The sequence below is a fragment of the Oreochromis aureus genome, linkage group 19 (assembly GCF_013358895.1).
Source record: "Oreochromis aureus strain Israel breed Guangdong linkage group 19, ZZ_aureus, whole genome shotgun sequence".
Classification (NCBI taxonomy): domain Eukaryota; kingdom Metazoa; phylum Chordata; class Actinopteri; order Cichliformes; family Cichlidae; genus Oreochromis; species Oreochromis aureus.
Genome location: NC_052960.1, coordinates 29,002,328 through 29,025,644, shown reverse-complemented (window position 1 = coordinate 29,025,644; position 23,317 = coordinate 29,002,328). Strand labels below are relative to the sequence as shown.

The 23,317-nt window shown below is 44.3% G+C and overlaps 1 protein-coding gene across 2 annotated transcripts in view; it reads left to right on the top strand.

Moving 5' to 3' along the window:
* LOC116330260 (transcription regulator protein BACH2-like) overlaps positions 1 to 23,317 on the top strand; it is an 83,284-nt gene that overhangs the window by 11,040 nt on the left and 48,927 nt on the right. The window contains exon 1 of one of the 2 annotated variants that reach the window (XM_039602922.1): positions 13,995 to 14,044. The exons of the other annotated variant lie outside the window; for it this stretch is intronic. The gene's annotated coding sequence lies outside the window, so the exon portion shown is untranslated. Of the gene's footprint in view, positions 1 to 13,994; positions 14,045 to 23,317 lie in introns of those variants that run through there. 2 annotated transcript variants of the gene reach the window in all.

The following is a 23,317-nucleotide window of genomic DNA, read 5'->3' as shown; positions in this document are numbered from 1 at the left end:
CCATTTAAAAATCCATGCCGAAAGCTCCCTAACAACAGACCACAGGCCCTGAATCGCCTAATGTCTCTTCTTCGCACCTTTGAAAAGAAAAAAGAGATGAAGGAACATTTCATCGCTTTCATGGACAAAATATTCCAAAACAAACATGCAGAAATTGCCCCTCCACTAAAAGAGGATGAGGAATGTTGGTATCTGCCACTATTCGGTGTCTACCATCCCCGTAAACCCACGCAGATCAGGGTCGTCTTCGACAGCAGCGCCAAGTATGAAGGCGTATCCCTGAATGACGTTCTGTTAACAGGACCAGATTTTAATAACTCATTGCTTGGGGTCCTAATACGCTTCAGGAAAGAAGCCGTTGCCTTCACAGCAGACATCGAACAGATGTTCTACTGTTTCAACGTGCAAGAGCAAGACAGGAACTACTTACGCTTCTTGTGGTTCCGCGACAATGACATTTCCAAAGAAATTGTGGAGTATAGAATGACAGTCCACGTCTTTGGGAACAGCCCATCGCCAGCAGTGGCCATATATGGCCTGCACCAGTCTGTCCTACGCGTCGAACCAGACTGCGATGCAGATGTGAAGCAGTTTGTCATGCGCGACTTCTACGTTGATGATGGACTCAAATCTCTACCTACTGTTGAAAAGGCCATATCTCTACTCCAAAGAACCCGAGATGCACTTGCAAACTCAAATTTAAGACTGCATAAAATAGCAGCAAACAGAAAGGAAGTACTAGAGGCATTCTCGACTCAAGATCATGCCAAAAATCTAAAAAACCTACACTTTGAAGCTGATTCAGTGCCCATGCAGCGTAGCCTAGGTCTCCTCTGGGACCTAAGTAAAGACTGCTTCACCTTTGAAGTATCTGATGAGTCAAAGCCCTTTACTAGACGAGGTGTTCTATCAACAATAAACGGCCTCTATGATCCGCTGGGCTTTGTAGCACCAGTCACCATACAGGGAAAGTCAATTCTACGTGAACTTACTGCTGAAAATGGGGACTGGGATGCTCCACTGCCTCCTGAAATGGAAGAGTCCTGGACACAGTGGAAAGACTCACTCAAAGACCTGCCTAACATGACCATTCCCAGAGCATACACAGACATTTCCCCTTCAACAGCCGTGAAAAAAGAGCTGTGTGTTTTTTCAGACGCATCTACCAAAGCCATAGCTGCAGTGGCCTATTTAAAAGTGACAGATGCAGAAGGACACAGTCAAGTAGGCTTCGTAATGGGTAAGGCTAAGCTAGCACCACGCCCAGATCAGACTATTCCAAGATTAGAGCTTAGTGCTGCCGTTTTAGCGGTTGAGCTCGCAGATCTTATCTCAGATGAACTTGACTGTAAACTAGATCACACTACCTTCTACACAGACAGTAAAGTAGTCCTAGGTTACATCTACAACGAGTCTAGAAGATTTTATGTCTATGTCAGTAATCGTGTGACTAGAATCCGCAGATCTTCTCTGCCATGCCAGTGGCACTATGTAGCAAGCAGTCAGAACCCTGCAGATCATGCCACTCGTTCTGTTCCTGCATACCAGCTGCCGCTTAGTAACTGGCTCACTGGTCCTGACCTTTTGCATCAGATTCAGAGTTCTCTAAATGACTCCTATGACCTTGTAGAGCCCAGCATGGACTCAGATGTAAGACCTCAGGTAACTGCACTCAAAACAACAGCTTCAACTAAAGAACTGGGCTCAGACAGATTCGCCAAGTTTTCTACCTGGAAATCCCTCACACGTGCTCTTTCTAGACTAATACATGTCATCCACAACTTCAAATCACCACCAAGCAAAGCCAATCACTGTCATGGCTGGCATTACTGTGAAACGGGACTTACTGTGGATGAGTTAAACCAAGCCCAGAACCTTGTCATTCGAGCAGTACAGCAGGACGTGTACGCTGAAGAAATCAAGTGTGTGCAAAAACATGGAAAACTACCCAAAACCAGTCCTCTCAAAAACTTAGACCCCTATCTGGATAAAGAAGGACTCCTTAGAGTAGGTGGTCGCATCAGAGACTCAAACATTAGCCAAGGTGAGAAAAACCCTCTCATAGTTCCCGGCCACCACCATGTTGCAGCGCTTCTCATAATGCACTACCACGAGCAGACCCAGCATCAGGGTCGCCTTTTCACAGAAGGAGCCGTTCGCTCCGCAGGATGGTGGATAGTAGGCGGTAAAAGAAAAGTGAGCACAATCATCCATCACTGTGTTACCTGCAAAAGACTTCGTGCCCCTTTGAGCACACAAAAAATGTCAAACCTCCCTCCAGACCGTCTCACAACAGATCCCCCGTTCACAAATGTGGGCTTAGATGTGTTTGGTCCGTGGTTTGTGTCTTCACGACGTACAAGAGGAAGCGTCAATCAGAATAAAAGGTGGGCTGTCATATTCACTTGTTTGAGTATTAGAGCAGTTCACATTGAAATGGTAGAGTCACTTGATACATCTAGCTTCATTAATGCATTCCGACGATTTCTGGCCGTGAGGGGACCAGTGAAAAGTGTTCGCTCTGATCGAGGCACCAATTTTGTAAGCGCATGTAAAGAACTGAAAATCCCTTCAAACTTGGACAACACAGCTGTGCACACCTTCTTAAAAGAACATGGATCTAAATGGACGTTTAACCCACCTCATGCCTCCCATTTCGGCGGATCGTGGGAAAGAATGATAGGTTTAGCACGGAGAATATTGGACTCTATGTTTTTTCAGCTTAAGACCACTAAACTCACTCATGAGGTTCTCGTCACCTTCATGGCAGAGGTGGCTGCTATCATAAACTCTAGACCCCTTGTCCCGGTTTCATCAGACCCGAGTGACCCCTTTATCTTGACTCCAGCTGTTCTCCTGACTCAAAAGGTAGCACCCCTTCAGGCTCCAGCTGAAAAATTCACAGCATCAGACCTCTACAAACATCAGTGGCGCCAGGTTCAGCACCTGTCAAACATCTTCTGGGGCAAATGGAGGAAAGAGTTTCTTCCTACCCTCCAGCCACGCCGCAAATGGCAATCAAGCAAGCCTAACGTGAGCTTAGGAAGTGTTGTGGTACTCAAAGACAGTCAAGTGCCAAGAAATGAATGGCCCCTTGGTCTCATAACTAAGGTGTTCCCAAGTAAAGATGGTAAAATACGTACCATGGAAATTAAGGTAGCCAAATCAGATGGTACGAAGGTGTTAACCAGACCTATCTCAGAGATTGTACCTTTGGTGCCTTCTTAACATGTTGTTTTCCCCAATATTTAATTGTGGCGTTTATTCACGCCAGGCGGGGAGTGTTCTGTTATCACTAAAAGTTGTAAAATGTTGTATCACTAAAATATCATTCTCAGTCAGTTGCTATTCATTATGTGTTTACAGCGCCCTCTGTGGTTGCTCCAAGTAATGCACTTTAGAAACGGCTTTATTTTGAAAAAACTTTATTGAACAGGAAGTCCGCTCAGTCAAGCAAAGCAAGCGAGCAAGAAGAAGGGAAACATATCGGCACACAGTTTATGTCCTGTTGGAAAAAATACTGTCCACATCTTCTGTTTATGGTTGTATCGCCGGTATGTACTTAAAGTATAAATTGCAACTTTGTTTTTTGTACAATATGTTGTCCGCTAATGCAGTATTTGGCTGTAAAGCTAGTCCTTTTGTTAAGCTAGTTACCCGCGATTTTGGAGGTCGTCTGGATAGCATCAATAGTACAAGTTCACATAATTAGACATGTGATATATAAATGCATATTATGTTGCACATATGTATATCATAACTGTATTTTTTGTCTTGTTTTTAGTTTTACCCTTTTGAATGTCAGTAAACCTGTTGACAACGCTCATCGGTCTTCAGAGTGGTGATATAAGAAAGGTGTTAACGCCCCTGCATCAGACATGCACCTATAACGGCACAGTGACGATACCCAGCCCTATATCTAAAGTAATTTTTAGGCTAATACCTAAAAATTACCTAAACAAAAAAGAAGAAAAAAAGAAAAATCAAATCACATAAATTCTGCTTATTTAATTAACCCACTCTGAGCTAATGTTAATTTTGTTCTTATCTTTGGGAGAAGAGAAGTTGGTGGTAAGATGGGCACCAGTACTGAACATAAGTTCCAACTCAGTGCTCTGTGTTCATGGAAAGCAGGATTCCTTGATAGATCCCAGATCTTCTCAAAAAATATAATCCGCAGAAAACGTCTTTGGAAGTCTCTAGAAGCTACAATCCACTTGCAAAATGATGGAAGTCCAAATCCTTCTCAGAAATATCCAACACGACAATGATGATGATGATGAGCAGAAATGGAGTCAAATCCAAGTCCAATCTGTAAGCCCACTGTGGCCAACCTCCCCTTGGCACCTGTGCTGAAATTTCCAGTGGTGAACTTGGAACTGGAATCCAATCGTTTGAACTGCTCATCTTGTAGGGCACACATGAGAGCACACACTCTCATTCACTTGGGCACCCCCGCACACACACAAACTCACTCTAATATCGCTGTTTCTACGCAGACTATCACCTAGGCCTGGGTTAAACCTGTCTCTAAAATCATTATCATCTTTTCTTTTCTTTTTTTTAGTTTAGCACTCTGACCATTTTCAACACATTTTGAACACAAGGCTGGGTGCCAAGTCCTTTTATCCCTTCAGCTGTGATAGTAAGTGGTAGCCAGGAAGACTTCAATCTCTCTTTATTCCACTTTACACAATAAATAGTAAATATGCATATTTTAAAATCCATCATGTCATGATCCTGAGTCCATGACTCAGTGATTTTGTGTTTGGTGTATTTATTGTTATTATTTGTGGGCTGTTTTGGGATGGTTTGTGTTTTGGGATTTTAGATACTGGGTTTCTGCTCCCTCTGTTGGTCCCAATGAAAAGAAACAAATCTAATTATTCAAGAAGTCTACAAATATATATCTGCTTATGAACATGCAAAATCTAACATGATTTCTTTTTTTTTTTTAAACCCAGTTTCTTCTTAGTTTTTACAGAAATGTTGCTTGTAGTCACCTTTGAGAAGGCTTTGATTATATCTAGGTAAAATATCTTAGTCTAATTATCATTTGATATGTAAACTAAATTATATAAATATCTTCCTATAAATACATATAAATTATGAATCTCTTTTCTTGCGCTCATCCACTTATTCAGGGTTGCAGGAAGGCTCATTTTTAAAGCAACCAATAAATAAAAATATAGCTGGTCTCTGTGCAGTGACTGAAGTCAGTGTTGTAGAGGGGGGAAAAGGAAAGTGGGAGGACGGTGCCTTGTGATTCCCTGGAGTTGGTGATCACCTCATCAGACACACAGTGTTGAAGATGCACATATTGTGGTCTTCCTGTCAGGTAATCAACAATCCAGGGTATAAGTGAATAATCCCCCTGCATCGCTGTCAGCTTATCACCTGGGAGGGTCGGTCTGATGGTATTGCACTGAAAAAAATAAAAAAACATGACCCTCATAATGCTTACTGGTTTTAAATATTAATGAAATATAATTTACTTTGGCAAACAGGTAGGTCAAGTGCATCCAGTAGGTGCCAAGGTAGCCGCAATTGCAGAGTTCCCCATTCTTACCACCAAGTGTGAGTTACGTCATTTCCTTGGTTTATTTCTGGATATTACAGAGGGTTCTGCCACAATTTTGCTTCCTTGCGTCTTGGGCTCAGTCTAAGAGAAGCCACCCAGTGCTGAAACTCACTGGGTGGCTTGACTCATAAACACTCAGCAGAGCTTGACCACCAGGATAGCAGAGGCCATCAGACCCAGTAGACAAAGGCATAATCTGAAGGGAAATGTTTTGTGCAGGCGAAAAAGAGCGAGGCGTGCTCTGAGCGTTTTTCACTCTCTTCTCTGACAGTCGGGCTGTAAATGAGATCGATTCCAGAGGTAAAGCGATGAATATTATATGTTGTACTGGAGACAATACATTCTTCTCAGTGTTTATTATGAAGCCCAGGTCAGCCAGATGCTTCGTGACAAGCCTCCTCTTCTGACCATGCTTGAAGGAGTCATCTAACTGTGTAGCCAGACAAATGCCAGCTGCCTCTGCAATGCTGCTTCTGTGCAGCGAAAAAACACTCTGGGGCTCAGTGACAGACTGAAAAGCAGCATTCTGTATTTGTAACACACACCCTGAAATGGGACCTCAGATACCTCCTGTGTGAAGGGTAAATGGGAATGTGGAAATATGCGTCGTTCAGGTCAACTGAAGTGAACCAGTCACCTTGCCACCGACTGTGCCCTCAACAGTGAGTGTGGATGTGGCGGTGGGACATGCTTTATTAAACAACAAAAGTGTATGCTTGTAAGACATGAAATTGGGACATTGCCTGCTGTTCCAGCAACAAAGTCTCCTTCCTTTGCAGCTTAGGCATGTGGGCTCCATACATGCAGTGGCGGGGGGGTTGAAGGGGCAGGGGGGCCAATGCAATACACTCCTTAACATGGCCTGTGGGGCCACCCGTGGGAAGAGAGGGTGCTGTCAGCCCGGCCTCTTCATCTTCATCTTCCAAGCTTGCTAACTGATGGGCTGCATGGGTTGTGCTGGCAGAACCGCAGTCTGAGTCAAGCCCTTCCGGGGGCGTCTGGAGTTAACCCATGTAGGCAGCAGCCCGGTCCTGCTGCCAGTCTTCTGGGGCTGGACAGATGCGCCTGCCTACTTCGGGTGGAAGTAAGCATTCGGAGCTGTTGTGAGGTGGGAGGATGGTGAGTGTGTGTCTTTGTCAGTGTACATGAGATATTTGTGTGTGTGTGTCTGTGTATCCTATATTCAACTTGAGATAGAGTGTCCTTTCACCCGGTTAAGCAAAGGTGAACAGTCCTACAACTGACGCAGGTGACCTTGAAGGATATGAGCAGATGGTCAAAACACAGTCCTGTTATCAAGGAGAATTAGAATAGAATAGAATAGAATAATCCTTTAATTGTCCCACAAGCGGAAATTTGGTTGTAACAGCAGCAAGAAAAACACATATACAAACAAACAGTTTAAGTATCTCGGGGTCTTGTTCATGAGTGATGGGAGAAGGGAGCGGGAGATCGACAGACGGATTGGTGCAGCGGTTGCAGTGATGCGGACGCTGTACCGGTCTGTTGTGGTGAAGAGAGAGCTCAGTGTAAAAGTGAAGCTCTCAATTTACCGGTCAATCTACACCCCTTCCCTCACCTATGGTCACGAGCTGTGGGTAGTGACCGAAAGAACGAGATTGCGAATACAAGCGGCGGAAATGGGTTTCCTCCGAAGGGTGGCTGGCCTCTCCCTTAGAGATAGGGTGAGAAGTTCGGCCATTCGGGAGGGGATCAGAGTAGAGCCGCTGCTCCTCCACATCGAAAGGAGCCAGTTGAGGTGGTTCGGGCATCTGACACGGATGCCCCCTGGGCGCCTCCTGGGCAAGGTTTTCCAGGCATGTCCCACCGGGAGGAGGCCCTGGGGCAGACCCAGGACACGGCGGAGAGATATCTCTCGGCTGGCCTGGGAACGCCTTGGTGTTCCCCCGGATAAGCTGGAGGAGGTGACCGGGGACAGGGAGGTCTGGGCTTCTCTGCTTGGGCTGCTGCCCCCGCGACCCGGCCCCGGATAAGTGGAAGAAAATGGATGGATGGACGGACAAACAAACAGTACACAGGACACAGAACATAAACATAAACAATTTTTTACATATTTACATCAAGGACAATAGTTACCAAAAACAGAGTACTGTACCGTTTTATAAAATTAAATACAGATAACAGGAAAACCCAGGTTGTAGTGTGAATCGGTTGATAAAATAGTGCAAGTTACAGCGCTGATGTAAACATCTATGTTAGTTGGGAGCAGTTTTGATTGCACAGTCTGACAGCTGCAGGAAGGAAGGACCTGCGGAAACGCTCCTTCATGCATCCAGGATGCATCAGCCTGTCACTGAAGGCGCTCTGCAGTTCAGCAACATTTACATGCATGGGGTGGGAGACTCTGTCCATCAGAGATTTTATTTTGGCCATAGTCATTCTGTCTCCCACCACCTGCACTGGATCCAGGGTGCATCCCAGAACAGAGCTGGGGTTCCTTATGAGTTTATCCAACCTCTTCCTCTCAGCTGCTGATAAACTGCTGCTCCAAAATACAACACTGTAAAAAATGACAGATGCCACCACAGAGTCATAGAAGGTCTTTAAAGGCGCCCTGGACTCCAAATAACCTCAGCCGCCTCAGCAGGTCTGCTCTGACCCTTCCTGTAGAGAGCATCGGTGTTGTGGCTCCAGTCTAGTTTATTACTCAAGTGAACACCCAGGTACCTATAAGAGTCCACTATCTCAATGTCCACTCCCTGGATGTTTACCGGTGTCAGTGTGGTGGGTCTGCGTCTCCGAAAGTAAAACACCAACTCTTTGGTTTCCCCGGCGTTGATCAGCAGGTGGTTCTGCTGGCACCAGTCCACTGTCTGTACTCTGAGTCATCCTCACCTGTGATGAGGCCGACTATGGCAGAGTCGTCAGAGAACTTCTGTAGGTGGCAGCGTGGGGAGTTGATGGAGAAGTCTGCAGTGTAGAGGGTGAAGAGGAACGGTGCCGGCACAGTTCACTGTGGGGCCCCCGTACTGCAGACCAGCATATCAGAGACACAGCCCTGTGTCCTCACATACTGTGGGCGTCCTGTGAGATCGTCCAGTATCCACTGGGGCATGTGGTGGTCCACTCCCGATAGTTAGAAGTCGTGGCTGGATGGTGTTGAAAGCACTGGAGAAATCAAATTGTTGTTCTGGCCACGAGCTGTGGGTAGCTCGTGGCCATCTCCCTTCTTGCAGTTGCCCTTGCGTAGCCGCAAGAAGACTTACTTAGACTTAGATCCTCCCGCGCCGATCGGCACATCGGGCGACAAGAGAACGCCATCGAACTCGGTCTATCGCGGCAGTTGTTGCTTCATCCCATGACAGTTCGACTGAACGTAAATCTTCAAGGAAAGTCCTCCTCCATGTTATTTTGGGTCTTCCTCGCCGTCTCTTTCCATTCTTCGGGTTCCACAGAACCGCGACACGGGTAGGCCTCGCGTCCGGTAGCCGAAGGATGTGACCAGCAAATCTGAACCGACGCTTGGTGACTTGGACATGGAGCGGCTCTACTCCCGCACGGCGATATATTTCCTCATTGGTAATGCGATCCCGATATGTGATCTTGAGCAGCCGTCGAAGACAACGTTGTTGGAAGACGTCAAGATGGCGGTTGATCTTTGCAGTTGATTTCCAAGTCTCCGCTGCATACAGTGCCGTCGGTATAACGATGGTCTTCAGGAGCCGCAACTTGGTTGATAAAGGCAGTGCAGTGGTCATCCATATAGGTCGTAGTTGTTGAAAGGCTGCCCATGCTTTCCCAATTCTGCACTTAATGTCATGCTCCACGTCCCCGTCACTGCTAAAAGTGCAACCCAGGTACATGAACCTGTCCACCTCTTCTAGCTGCTGCTGCCAATTCACAGTAACCGCTGTGTTTGATGGTGTAGCGTAAAATAGCGTGTTAAAATATTCCGTGATGCCGTTGTCTGTTCGGACGCAACAACTAGAGTTGCGGTACAACGCTTGGAACGTGGTAACAAAGCGGTCGGGTACGCCGTAAGACTTGATGATTTTCCAGAGCGTGTCCCGATCCAGGCTATCAAAAGCCTTTTTAAAGTCAACGAAGTTCACGCATAGCCTTTGCTGGAATTCGAGGCTTTGCTCAATAATTGATCTCAGCGTGAATATTTGTTCAATGCAGGACCTTCCACTTCTGAAACCCGCCTGCTCCTCGCGTAGCCGTTCGTCCACCGTTCTCAATAGTCGCCGAAGTAATACCTTTCCGAACACCTTCCCTGGGATGGAGAGGAGGGTGATGCCACACCAATTATTGCAGTTTGACAGATCACCCTTCTTTGGGAGTTTCACGATGGTACCTCTCGTCCAGTCGCCGGGTACTTCGCCTCTTTCCCAGCATTTGTTGACTAAGTTAAACACACGCTCATAAAAAGGAAAATACATATAGATATCATTCTCAAAAGGTCAACTCCCCTCCATCTCTGTTCATGTAGAGTTCCCTCCCCACCACCCGATAAACCCAAGACCTTGTGACAGATTTTGTGACAGCCGCAAGAAGGGAGATGGTTGTTTGGGTTTGAACAAACAACTGCATTCCAATTTCACAGTTGGTCTTAATGTCTGTCACTGGTCATCAGGTCTCTCAATTTCTGTTGCAGAGCCGTGAGCTTCTCCAAGATCTTATCAGTATTGCGTTCAATAAACACAGTCTGAGTACTCACAGCTTGCCCATCGTCAATTATGTCGGACAGCCTTGTGGTGTTTTGAACAGCTGTAACCACTTTCTTTGTTCTTTGATAAGCCAGGTCCGAGCCAGCTCCGATCAGCCAGAACTCTGTTATCATTGTTCCGAATAAGTAGATCTTGTTCAATGTCCTCCATCGAGAGTGTTGCCAGGCTCAGGACACAACTGACCGGCTGATTTGGCAGCAAACGTCGCTGCAGGACAACTGGGCTTTAGGTTTTAGAGAACAAGACTGAGAGACTCTCTGAGGGGTTAAAGTTAGATGAGACTAGACAAGGACATAGAAGCCAAGAGGGAAAGATAAGGGTGGGAGAGGTAAAAAAGATGCGTCCACCTCCGCCAAGAGAGAAATGGGGGGTGGCTGGGGGCTTCATCAGTTTTGGGATCCTGAATTGAGTGGGAGGACCCAGGTCTGTAAAGGTGTTGGCTCACCTCACAACTCTCCACATGGACGCCATAACAGGCCCGAAAATGCCTTCAGGCACGATCGGCATGTCCAAAATGTCCTCCTTCTCCCTCTCTGACAGGTTTGCCAGTTTGAACCATCTGACTCGCTTTTGTAACACAATCATCCACATGGATTTCCTTGTGGTTTGGACTGCGCAGTGCTGCATGCAGAGGCAAATGTCCTGATCACAGTAATCTCTTCCCACACATTTGTATGCATGTCCTCACATAGCTTTGCCTGGTAGGCACCTAGTATGGAGGAAGGATTCAGTGCCCTTACCGCTAAAGCCGCCACTCTGCGGGTCCTTTCAGTCATGGCAGACTGAAAGCGGTCTGCCTACGACTGGAGTGTGGGGTTCCTGAACAAGGCTGTAGCCAACTGCGGATAGAGGTGAGCTGCAACTAGTGGCTCCATAGGGGACCTATGGAGTAGGCCGTGCTTCTCCATGCCCTCAAAATCCAGGGAAGAAACACCCTATTTGGGGTTTCTGCTGCTGAACGGGCAGCCCTTCCAAGAGATGGTTAACTCTTCCAGCAGCCCAAGTGGCTATTTCCAAACCGGGTTCATGCAAAGACTGCGCTTGCTCTACCCTGAAAAGCCTTCGTCGAAAGCTAGCCCGCCAGGCTAGCCTGTCAAAGATGGACCCAATGCTGTCTCCAATCAATGCACGGATGGAGCACACCGAGTCAGCCACACCAGGCACCAGCTGGGGCGACGATATGGATATCGTCTCGTTTCAAATGGGGATGATGTTTTGTTTGCCCCCTCTGGTCAGAATTTTGCGATACAAGGCGCCGATTGTGATAACCCCGGCACACAGTCCTGTGGCCGGAGCTATTTGACATTGCAAAACCGGCAGCTGAAAAGCTTGCAATCCCATGGCCCACGGTGACAACGGAGACCTCCACCTCACAGTATGAGGGTAAAAGGCTCCCCACAGCAAAGCGCACTACTACGTAGGTATTGCTGCTTTTCCCCAAATGCATGGACGAGGTCACACGCTGCTGAGCAAAGCCATTTTCACCACCCAACCCGTGCAGGGAGTGATGGCGTTTGACTGCGCTGGAATGAACGAGAAGGGCATCTACCAAATTCCCACAGTGGAGAATCTGCTGGCTTCTCATCTCCACCCAAACCAGAAACTTTCCATGACATCTGGTCCATCCCTGCCCTCCAAGGCCGAACGCCTGCAGTCCTCCCTGGCTAATAGGGCGTATATATCAGTTGCCACCACCATGAGGGCATTGAACGCCTCATCGCTCCTGCTAGCCTACTCGGCATAGCTCCAGGACCAGACTGCTGCAAACCCCGATGCTAGCGAGCTGTAGGAAGAGCTGGGCGTCATTACGGACCAGTGTCTCCACCTCACTAGAGCAGCAGTACAAGCGGCGGGCAGAGCTCTCAGATCATCGTCCTGCAGGAGAGGGCAAGATGGCTGAACTTGTCGTTGCTTTCGGACAGAGAAAAACATGACATTCTGGATGAAAGCATCGACCCCGCTGGCCTTTTCTGGACCGCCGTTGCCACCATGGCAAGACGGTGCGAGGAGAAAAAGAAAGAGGGAGAAGCCCTGCAACTGTGTCTTCCTAGGAGGATCCAGGCTGCGCCCCCGCCTCCACCCAGTCGCCACACGCCATGCTCTGCAGGTCATGGCCCAGGGTCCTCTAGGATCGCAGAACCCTAAGACCCACTGGCCCAGGAAACATGTCCCGACTGCTGCCGCTCAGGGTTAAAAACTCAAGCGTTGCACCCAGGCATATTGATAAGGGCACGAAATAATGGGAAGAGAGCACACCAGGTTGACAGTGGATCACCTGATGGCTCTGGGTTTCAGCATAAACTACGAAAAGACTGTCCTGCTTGGGCAGGACGCTGACCCTCGACCTACCCTGAAGAGTAGGGATAGTACCGTCGACAGCGGGGGAGAACTTGGGAACCTCCGAAATTGCTAGGAGTTAGAGTCTCCTAGTTTTGCGCTTATTGGGTATGCTGGCAAATTAAGTTAGGTTTAGAAATCTGGACAGGACAGTCTGGGACCGCCCTGGTGAATTGAGCACAAAAAGTCTGGGACTGATCGGTTGGAGCCGTTATGTTATATTTATCGAAATTACATAGGAGTTGAAAAGGCCTAAAAAATCTGTGCAGTTGTAATTAAAGACGTCTGTAATATAAAATATGAGATCTATGAGTAAGATCAGTCTCTGTGTCAGCAATGCACAGCCGGATGTGCACTGATGGTGTGTGTAAATGCAAATGAGGAGCGGTGACGCGCAGAGAGGGTGGTTTCAGTTTCGAGAGTATTGAGCTTTATAACTATTGTTTGCCAATATTGCTAAATGCCTGTATTTAAGAGGCTGGTGTTGCTTATCACGAGAGTATAAATACAGTTTGAATATATTAGTGTGGATGTATAGTAATTGACTGAATTTTGATAGATGTATATATCTTGAGCCATAAATGCTGGTGTGTTTTATTTTTTCAGTTATGTGTGTGTAGTGAGAAGCTGTGAGGACGATGAGAGGTTTCAGTTTTCTTTTTCTTTTCTTTTTGACTTGCTCTTTCTGATTATGGAAAGCATGCCTGTAAAATACTCCTAGGAAAGCGTATTTTGAGTGATTTTAACTGTGTGAATGATGTCACAAAAACTGACAAATGCAAAAACTTGGAATATTTAAAACTGTGCATGAAATAAGGGTGTATTGTTTTTAGACCAAGACTTAGTAAAACTAAAGAGGGTTTGTAGACTGTAAATATGAAAAAACAAGTGTTTGATTAATCTGTAGAAACAGGAAAGAGAAACAGGAAATACTGTGCTGCTGTGTGTGTGAGAGGAAGGTGTGTGTGTGTGACTGATGATGTCAGGGGAGCACCCAGAGAAATAGACAGAGTTAAATTCTAAGAAGATGAAGCGAATGCATGTTTTAAGAAAAAGTAATGAAGTAATAAAATTATATTAATTACAGGGTTTAGAAAAGAGACAGACCGAGAGAAATAAATACATGAACTAACAATTACATTAATGAATTGAAAACGCACGTACACTAACTGTTACATGTGAAATTATTGTTGGAAAGTTTAATAAAGAAAGCAGTTTACACTCCTTTAATTTCCAGAACCAGTGTGTCCCTAGACCTGATAACACCCTTGCCCAGTTGGCCCTGTAGTAGGCGGGCATGGAAGGCTGGACAGCCCATGACGGGTAAGATCCCACCTCGAAACCCTGGGACAACCTAAGGCAAGGCGCAGTCACGATTGCTTGAACCTAAGTCCCGGAGTGACCTTGGAGTCACTGGAGGAGACGGATTTAACAGGTAAGGCCACTGGGCACAGGCGGAGGGGAAATGTCATTAACAATGACCAGTGATGAGCCAGAGAGAAAACACACCCTGTCAAAAGGAGTTTGAAACACTGCAAAAGAAACATTTACAAGATCACAAAGATCATAAAGAAACATTTATAAAAATCACACATACAAACAGAAAATGCACTAACCTTACAGAGATAAGCTCATGAAGAGTAATGCATAGATAGTGATTAAAACTTGGCTAAGAACACAAACATATGTAATTAAATCAGCCTGCTAATTTCATGAGGGTTAAAATGGTGTGAATGTTGAAGAAAATACACTTAAAACACACTTGGATAAAATAGAGTTGTTGTGGAATAACTCAAACGAAGCTGTATGACAAGGGAGTGAGTTATGGAAAAAACAAAAGAAAAGTGATTAGTGTTTATAAGAGTGACTCAGGAGTGCTCTCGTACTGAGTGATCAAAATCAGTGATTAGTATAGAAAGAAAATGAAAATAATTCAATAATGTGTTAAGGTTTAAACATGTATTTCTCTTGTCAAGTTGGCTGTTGAGCTGTGAGTCTATGCAAATTAGCTGGAGCAGAGACACTTCCTGTGTGCGTGTGTGTCGGAGGCTTTCAGTTCAAGAGAGAGCGGTGGCTGTTGAAGATTATTTGGCGAAATATATAATGGTAAAGTATCAGGATATTTGATTACGGTGGTCCGGTCTGTTCAGAGGTGCAGATTTGGACAGGAAATTTATAATTTAGTGATGGTACGTTGTTGAAATCGGTTTATATTTTATGCTGAATGAAAACATGGGAGAGTGAGGAAGGGTGACATTGTGCAAACGGTCTTTGATCTTTTGACAAGGTTTTCAGTGCGTTGAATGGGTGAAATTTAAGATTGTTTAAGATTTTTGGGGCTGTTGTTTTCATTTTAATAGAGGGAGTTTTGATAAACATGGATATGTCTAAAAGGGCCCATAGTTTTTGTAACAGTGCACTTAGGAAAAACCTGTCAGGTGATTTTGTTTTGTACTTTGATGAGCTAATAATCAGCTCTCTTTTTTTTTTTCATTTTTGTTCTAAGCAGGCCTGGAAGAGAGTGAACTAACAGCGCTGACAAAATTTCCGGACAAACAGATATGAGGTGACTTTTCCAGATTTCAATGGGTGGAGGAAAGGCTACCTGTGGGGACCTGATCAGATTGGAAGTCCCTGTTTAACGGATTGCAGCGAGTCAATCCAGTCAAAAGTATAGAGAACTATTTTCCTAAAAAGGAAAACGAAATAAAACAAATGATTGAGCTCATTTTGCTGATGTGGAGCATTTCATTATTTGCGCAGAAGGCTGCAGTATCAGCAAAAATATCATGTGTGAATGCATGTGAGTGAATGTGAGTGACTGGACTAAGGTGGGAATGAATAAATGTGGACAAATTTACCATGTGAGGAAAAGAAAGGGGATGCTTTGTTTTGCTTTTGCCATAAGCAGGACAAGTGGGAGACTTAAATCTGGGGATGCTGATGTTCCTTTGAGTGAATTTTTGTTTTGTTGATTTGGGTTAGACCATATTATTACATTATAAAATGCTAAAAGGGAAAACATTTTTTGATATAACTCAAGTTACCATTAACTGAGGTGATACATGATTAATAACTGTTCTGTTTAAGTTTATTTTTTATCATGACACAGACTGGATCATAAAGGGGGAGAGTTAAGTACAGGTTTTGTTTCCAGGAAGTTCCAAGGATCCAGACTTTGCATGGAGCAACGATTTTGAGAAGATTTGACATAATAATTAAATTGATTTTGTTCCTTAAACACAGGTTTTCAGGGCTGGAGCAAAATACCGGAGAGGAGGATGGCTGAAGTGTTCTGAGAAATGATATGATATGACTAACCTTTTTTCCCTTGTTAATTTGTTAAGCTTGGGTGAAGCATGTTGAGTTTTTTGCCACATGAGATGTGTCAAAAAAGAGAGGGGTTTAAGATTTAATTTGAAATGGGTTTTAGTATGATTTTATAACGATTGGGGTTGTTTGATAATTTAGATATGGTAAAACTGAGGCAGGGATTGTTAATTCTAAAGAAAGGAGTAAAATGAACTGAATTCTGTTTAGAAGATAAATTGCTGGTGTTAATAAGAAGTTGTACACCAAACTTAGAGGGAAACTGTGGGAATAAAGGATATGCTTTGGGGAAAATAGTGAACATTTTATGAGAAGAAAATATGGGATCTCTTTTTGATTTTTAAAATAAGTTGTTATAATGTAGGCTTTAGAAACAGATAGTAAATAGATTTATTTCTAGGGTAGAGGAGAGCTTTTATGAGGATGTTAAAAGTGTCGCTGACTCAAATGAATAATATTGGAGATCAAATATGTAGAAATGATTTTTTCTTACACATTGCAATCGTGCTCATTAACAGAGTTGATGTTCGGTCCAGCTAAGGTCATAAGCTTCGATGAGCGTTATGTCTCAGTCGATATAGTGTAGGGGACTTGGAGCAACAGAAGGATAAACAGCATTCACGCTTACAAACACATATGGTTTAAACATAGGTGAGGCCTAGGGCCTGAAATTCCTTTAGCTTTTAACTGAATTTGAGCTGGCCCTGTAACAAGTGACAGACAAGAGGAACCGAATAGGAGTTTGGTTGTAACTAAACTGTGTGACATGTAAAATATTGAGATAACACATGCAGCTCTAAATTAGTCTTATTACATAAAAAGCAGTTACAGAATAACAAATGCTTGTTGAAGTGACCAAGTTTTTGTTTAAAACAGAAGCAAAAGGGGAGAAAGCTTATATATTTTGGTTGAGTCTGATAAAGTATAAATTAGAATGTATCATTACATTAAGAGCAGCAAAAAGGAAATAAAATGTTATATTAAAACAGGGTATAACGCAGGAAATGTGAGTTCCAAAATACAGTTAGAGTTCAGCTTTTAGCTATGCTGAAGTTTATCTAGGAGCAATTAACTAGGTGCTTACACTTAGTGATTAAAGTGGTTGTTTTTTCTTTGATCCTTTAGTAGAATAAGCAGGTATAATGATTTTCTTGATATATTTTCTTGTGATAGGTGACTTTAGATGAGAGGTAGGCCCTTGCAGCAGCGACAGTTTGTGTACAGGATGTGGATGATCAGATAAGGAGCAACAGGAAGCACATGCGGAGACGTGCTTCCTTTGATCCTCTTAAAGGCAGTGCTTTTTAGAGTTTTACAAATGCTGAGTACGGTTGATTAAGATATAAAAATAAAAGTCAAAAACCAAATACGAAATTAGGTTCATGTTTTGAGTAATATTAGGTTGAATCAGGTTTGAATAAAGAGAACAAGAGAGGGACCAAGGAAGAACCTGACTTGACCCATGGAGTGTTCTTAGGGGGAGCTGGCATTTCTAGAGAGGGTCAGAGTAATGTTATAAGTGTGTGGTGACCCTCTCCGAGGGCCACCACAAGAGAGGGAATTGAGAGGAGTAGAAATATTTTCCTGCTATTATTTGCTGCTATTTTTATAATCATTATTACCATTTCATGATTGAGAGTGATGTTGCATTCAGATGCATTCAGATGTTCAAATATATTGGTATCATATTAGTCTTTATTACAGGTTCAGTATAACCACTTCAAACTGTGGAGTTGAATTTATAATTTTAAAGGCTTTTGAATGTTTTTATATTCTTACACATAGTCTTCAGTGGGTGACAGGCGGAGTTGCAGGCTGACAGGAAACACGTCTGCAGGGCATGCTTTGGCAGAAGTGAAACCGAAAGCAGAGTGAGTGCAAGCCAAAGAGTAGGGTGTTTATTATGCATTTATCTTTGATTTAAGCTTTAAGTAGTTGGATTAGATTGAAACAGTTGTTTATACATTTTACATAGAAGTTAAGATCATTACACACAGGATGGTCTTAGCCTGGTTGCCTAAGTTGAGGTCAACTAAGGTGCAGAGAGCAGATGCAAACTCTGCACGCACAGACAGACGTGACATACACATACAGACACAAATAGTGAGAGGTCACGACACGTACGCAGTACACAGCATGCACGCGCCCCCGCACGTGTACGCACACACAGATAGACTCATTTAGTAGGTAAGAGTTTATGACTGCAAAGTTGTGCATGAGTGACATTTTGTGCAGAACGTGGACCAGATGTCCCAGAAGATAAGCGACAGCGAAGACAGCTGACAGGAAGCACTTGGCGTCGACCCGAAGAAGATGTTCTGTTTTAGACTATGTTAAGAGTCATTGTGGTTTTGGAGTGACGTATGCTTTGTTTAAATCTGCCTAGCAACAGAAAAGGGGGCTGTACTATCTTAACCCTATAAAACCGTTGTCTGAATATGGTAAAGCAGTTCAATACTGATTGGGTTGTTGAACTCACACATGTGTTCATTAAAATGCCGTCTAAATTGCACCCGCCCGGATCTGTGCTTATTTTGGATTCCTCTCTCAACATTGAACCCTAACAAGCTCTAAACTCCACCTCGTACAGAGCGTGTCTCTCGGTGGACAGAGTAAAAAAAATGCTATCACATGCCGGCATCTTACAGGTGGGAAGATATTTCCTATTCAGAAGATGCCTGCAGATACTAGGATTAATAGTGTCTTCAGTGGCGAGCATTCCAATAGACAGACTGCATATGAGGGAGTTTTGGCGATGGGTTGCATCACTGAGAGTGAATCAAAAGCGCCATACCCACCGCCATATCAGAGTTATAGCAGACTGCGCTTCAGCACTCCACTGTTGGAGAAATCCCACATTTCACACTCAGGGGGTGTCACTGGGGGCTGTTACAGCCAGAAAGGTGGGGACCACAAACGCGAGTCTCACGGGCTGAGGTGCCACTCATGAAGGCAGAGCAGTGAGCAGCAACTGGGACTCACGACAGAGGGGTGTTCACGTAAACTGGCTAAAATTGCTAGCAGCGTTTCTAGCACTGAGACACTTCCTTCCCCTGTTAAGAAACCACCATGTTCTGATCAGAAAACACCACTGTTGTGGCATACATCAACAGACAGGGTGAGTTATGGTACCATCCTTTGCACATGCTGGCTTGCAAACTGATCATGTGGAACAGTATCAATTTGTTGTCACTGAGAGCTACTCACATTCCAGGAGCTCTAAACTTGGGAGTAGACTTAATGTCCAGGTGGAACCTGCAATACGGGGACTGGACCATGCACCCACAGGTGGTGACCCAAATCTGAACCCGCTTTGGCCAGCCACAGATCGCCCTGTTTGCCTCGAGGGAGATCGCGCACTGTCCACTGTATTTCTCCCTGAGGGACCAGGAGGCTCGGCTAGGGATAGACGCATTAGCTCCCAAATGGCCACATGCTCTGCTTTATGCGTTCCCTCCACAGGCTTTAATTTCTCCCACTCTAATCAGAGTGAGGGAGAGAGGGCAAACAATGATATTGATCGCCCCAAGGTGGACGAGGTTCCATTGGTTAGCGGAGATTATGCCCCTCTTGTGGATTGAACCTTGGCCTCTCCCTGTCCGATGAGACCTAGTCTCCCAAACCAGGGGGGAGATTTTTCACCCTCACCGCGAGTGCCTTGCCTGGGGGCTTGGCCCATGACAGGCTGAATCTGAGTACAGCAGGACTCCCCCAGGGTGTTATAAGCACTATTCAGAGTGCTAGAGCCCCCTCTACAAGATCATTGTATGAGAAAAAGTGGAGGGTATTTGAGGAGTGGTGTGGAAAGTCTCAAACTCTCTCCTTTCACTGCTCTGTGACAACAATTCTCTCCTTTCTCCAGGGGCTGTTAGATAAAGGAAAGGCCTTTTCCACAATTAAAGTATATCTAGCAGCCATTTCAGCCTCTCATGTGGGCTTCGTGTATGGCCTACTGAGCCATCACCCGCTAGTCCGCCGTTTTATGAAAGGGGCACGACGGCTCCACCCGGTGTCTAAACCTTTCATCCCCACATGGGATTTATACCTGGTGCTGGGGGCAGTTTCACAGCCACCATTTGAGCCACTAAGCCAGGTGTAAATAAAAATCCAGTCTCTGAAGACTGGATTGCTCCTGGCTCTCGCATCTGCGAAGCGTGTCAGCGCTATTCATGCGCTGTCAATACACAAACAGTGCACCTGATTCATGCGGGATAACTCTAGAGTCACACTCAGGCCAAATCCGGCCTTTGTGCCCAAAAATCCTTATCTCTAATGCACCCCATTGGATCTGGAAGCTTTTTGCCCTGCTCCTTTCTCCTCCCCTGAACAGGAGCACCTACATGCTCTCTGTCCAGTTAGGGCTTTATGTACCTATATAGAGAGAACAAAGGCTTTCAGGAGGTCAGATCAGCTGTTTGTTTCCTGGGCTAAACCACATGTTGGCAAGCCTGTTAGCAAACAACGCATTTCCCACTGGATTGTTGAGGCGATCCAATTGGCTTATTCCAACACAGATACCCCCCCATGCTCATTCTGCCAGAGGAATGGCAACCTCTTGGGCCCTTTCTGCATATCCCCATAGTGAGACACCGAAACAAATTTGAAAGAGAACTTGAGGTTACTCTATCCCGTAACCCCCATTCTCTGATAACATGAGTGAGGTGTCTCACCAGATCACCCTCCTTGCACAAAGCAAGGAAGAGGTGAGCTTATCTTGAGTGATGGGTGACGCTGCGTCACACCCTTTTATAGGGCGGAGGGTGGCCCCTCCCTGACGCAAGCATCAGCCAATGCTGGCTGGAGTAATGACATAGAAGCTTCTAAGAACAACGCTGGGAGAGCGTTCCCCATTCTGAGACACCTCCCTCACGTTATCAGAGAACCGGGATTACGGAATAGAGTAACCTCAAGTTACTAACGCTTATATGTTCCTGTTTCTCTTTATTCTTCGCTTTTCTTTGTTTTTACTATTCCTGTCCTGCCAAATCCAATCCAAATCTCCTAACACTATCCGTGGAAAAAAGCCCTTTAATAAAAATCACCCAATCCGGTTAAATAAGACTTGGTAAATTTGTCTCTAAACTTGTAGCCAAAATCATCTACAGTTATCAAAGAGTTAGACCAATAATTTCCGCACTGCTGAGGGCTATTTACCTTTTCTATATACAAATGTTAATTAGAGCCAGTTACATATGTAACCCAACCGTGCAGGGGCCTCCCTATACCCCGGACTCTGCATTGTGTAATTTTGTGTTGGATTGGGGTGTACAGTAGAGAGACCAGTTGGATATAGGCGTTCAATTTGTGGCTTGGACTGCGCTGTTTATTTAGATGCTGGGGCATAAGCCACTCCAGCTCTGCTGCTGGCCCTTGCAGATCACAGTAAACACTGAGTGAATATTCAAACATACTGAAGGACAACAGCAACAACAAAAAACACATTACACAAAAATAATCATCTAGTTAAGGCACCTTTACAACATTCCTTGGTTTCAGGTATGTGTATGACACAAAATTAACATAGCAGGAATACTAGTGAACTACAGCTAAAAAGATAGTGATTCGTCTTGCATCACTTTGCACGAATGATTGCACCTCTAGCAAGCAGAGATGTCGGGGCAGACATTTCCAAATGAGACATTACCACAAACTCCTCACACTCTAATTGGACAGTACATGAACCTCTCAATAAATGCAACATATGCATAGTTTGACTTAGACAATCACCATTGTCCAGAAAACTCCTCATAAAAGTCTGTGGGGAAATCCCCAGGGGATTTCTCATAACTCAGTCTTTGTATAGCTTGCTAGGTTGAAGAGGTCCAACCTGTCTTTGTTTCCCCTGGAACAGGGCTGGCATGCGTATCTGAGACAGAAAATGATCTGTATCTACCTGATCTATGGTGAAGCTGCTCCTCAGCTTCATCGAAAAGTTAATTTGTAAGCTTAATCTTAAAAGTAGAGCGGGTGTCCTTGACCCAGACTGGGAGTTCGTATAGCACTGTTACCTCACAGCAACAAGGTCCCAAGTTTGACTCCACCATCCGTCCAGGGGCTTTCTGTGTGGAGTTTGCATGCTCTCCCCATGTTTACATGGGTGTTCTCTGGATACTCCGCCAGAATGTGTATACAGGGCTTTAGTTTAAATTGATGGAAAAAATGGAAAAAGGCAAATTGACAAAAATCTTCTAGCATGCGGTCCACATTCTGTAGCTTCTTTACTGACTGATCCATTGATAAAAGCCACAAGATGTGTCTTAAACTAAAAAATACTGTCTGTATTTCCAAAGTCTGTATGACAGCAAATAGCAATCTTGAGGATTGCTGTTTATATTTTATTTCATTTTCAATCTAGCAGAATGCCGAAATATACTCAATGAAAACCCAAGTCCAGTGGGTAAATAGTGGCAGTGGCAAAAAAACAAACAAACAAAAAAAAAAACAGTACTGAATGGGATAAGCCTGAAGTGTTGGTAAGGAAATGCAGGAGATGATCTGCAGTGCTGAGATGAGCAGGGAGAAAAAAACAAAACGTTAGTACTATTTTGTCAAACCCCCAGTGCTAGGATGTGCCTATTTAAAAACCATGAGTCAGCAGACACACATATAGAGCCTAATGCTGATGAGAAATACAGACTGCATGCTCAGCTGCCTGTGTCAGAATTTTTGTACTACAGAATGAAAATGAAACACAATGAAACGCTTCTGGACAGAGCTGCCTGTAATCTATGTGGAATTCAGTTTTATCTTTGTATCTAATTCTATCAAATACACACACACACACACACACACACACACACACACTTTATGTAAGTGTAAAATGACAACTTTAAACAGTATCCTGTCCATTGTGTCTCTGTTTACTTTTTCTGTATGCTGTATTTTTTTTTTTTTTACAGCATCATTTGAAGAGACGATATTTCCAGAATATTAGAAACTGAATCATAGCTTCTTTTTAAAGTGCCTGTATACATGAATAGACCAGGTATTTGTCAAAGGGTGAAGGAATATGTGCAGCAGTAAAGCTCATGCAGTTTGGTTTTAACACATATAAGTCCAGAAAGCCAAACTTTATTGAAAATATTAAAGGAGGGAGTACTCCTTTTTATTATAAGCGTTAATAAAAAAGAAATAATTGATATCGGTAGAAAATTCAGTTACAAAAGTCCACTTGATTGGACTGGAACTGAAATGTGGCTAGTAAGAAAAACATAATGTATAGTAAAAACTGTTGAAATGTGTCTGCAGTCACTAAGTTGAAACCTGTTTCCTAGAAAAAACAAATAATATCTGTGAAAGTAGAGTCTATTAACTGACTGACATTACTGGTTTCGAGCAAATACGTCTGCTACAGTTAATAGCTGTAGCTGCATGGCAG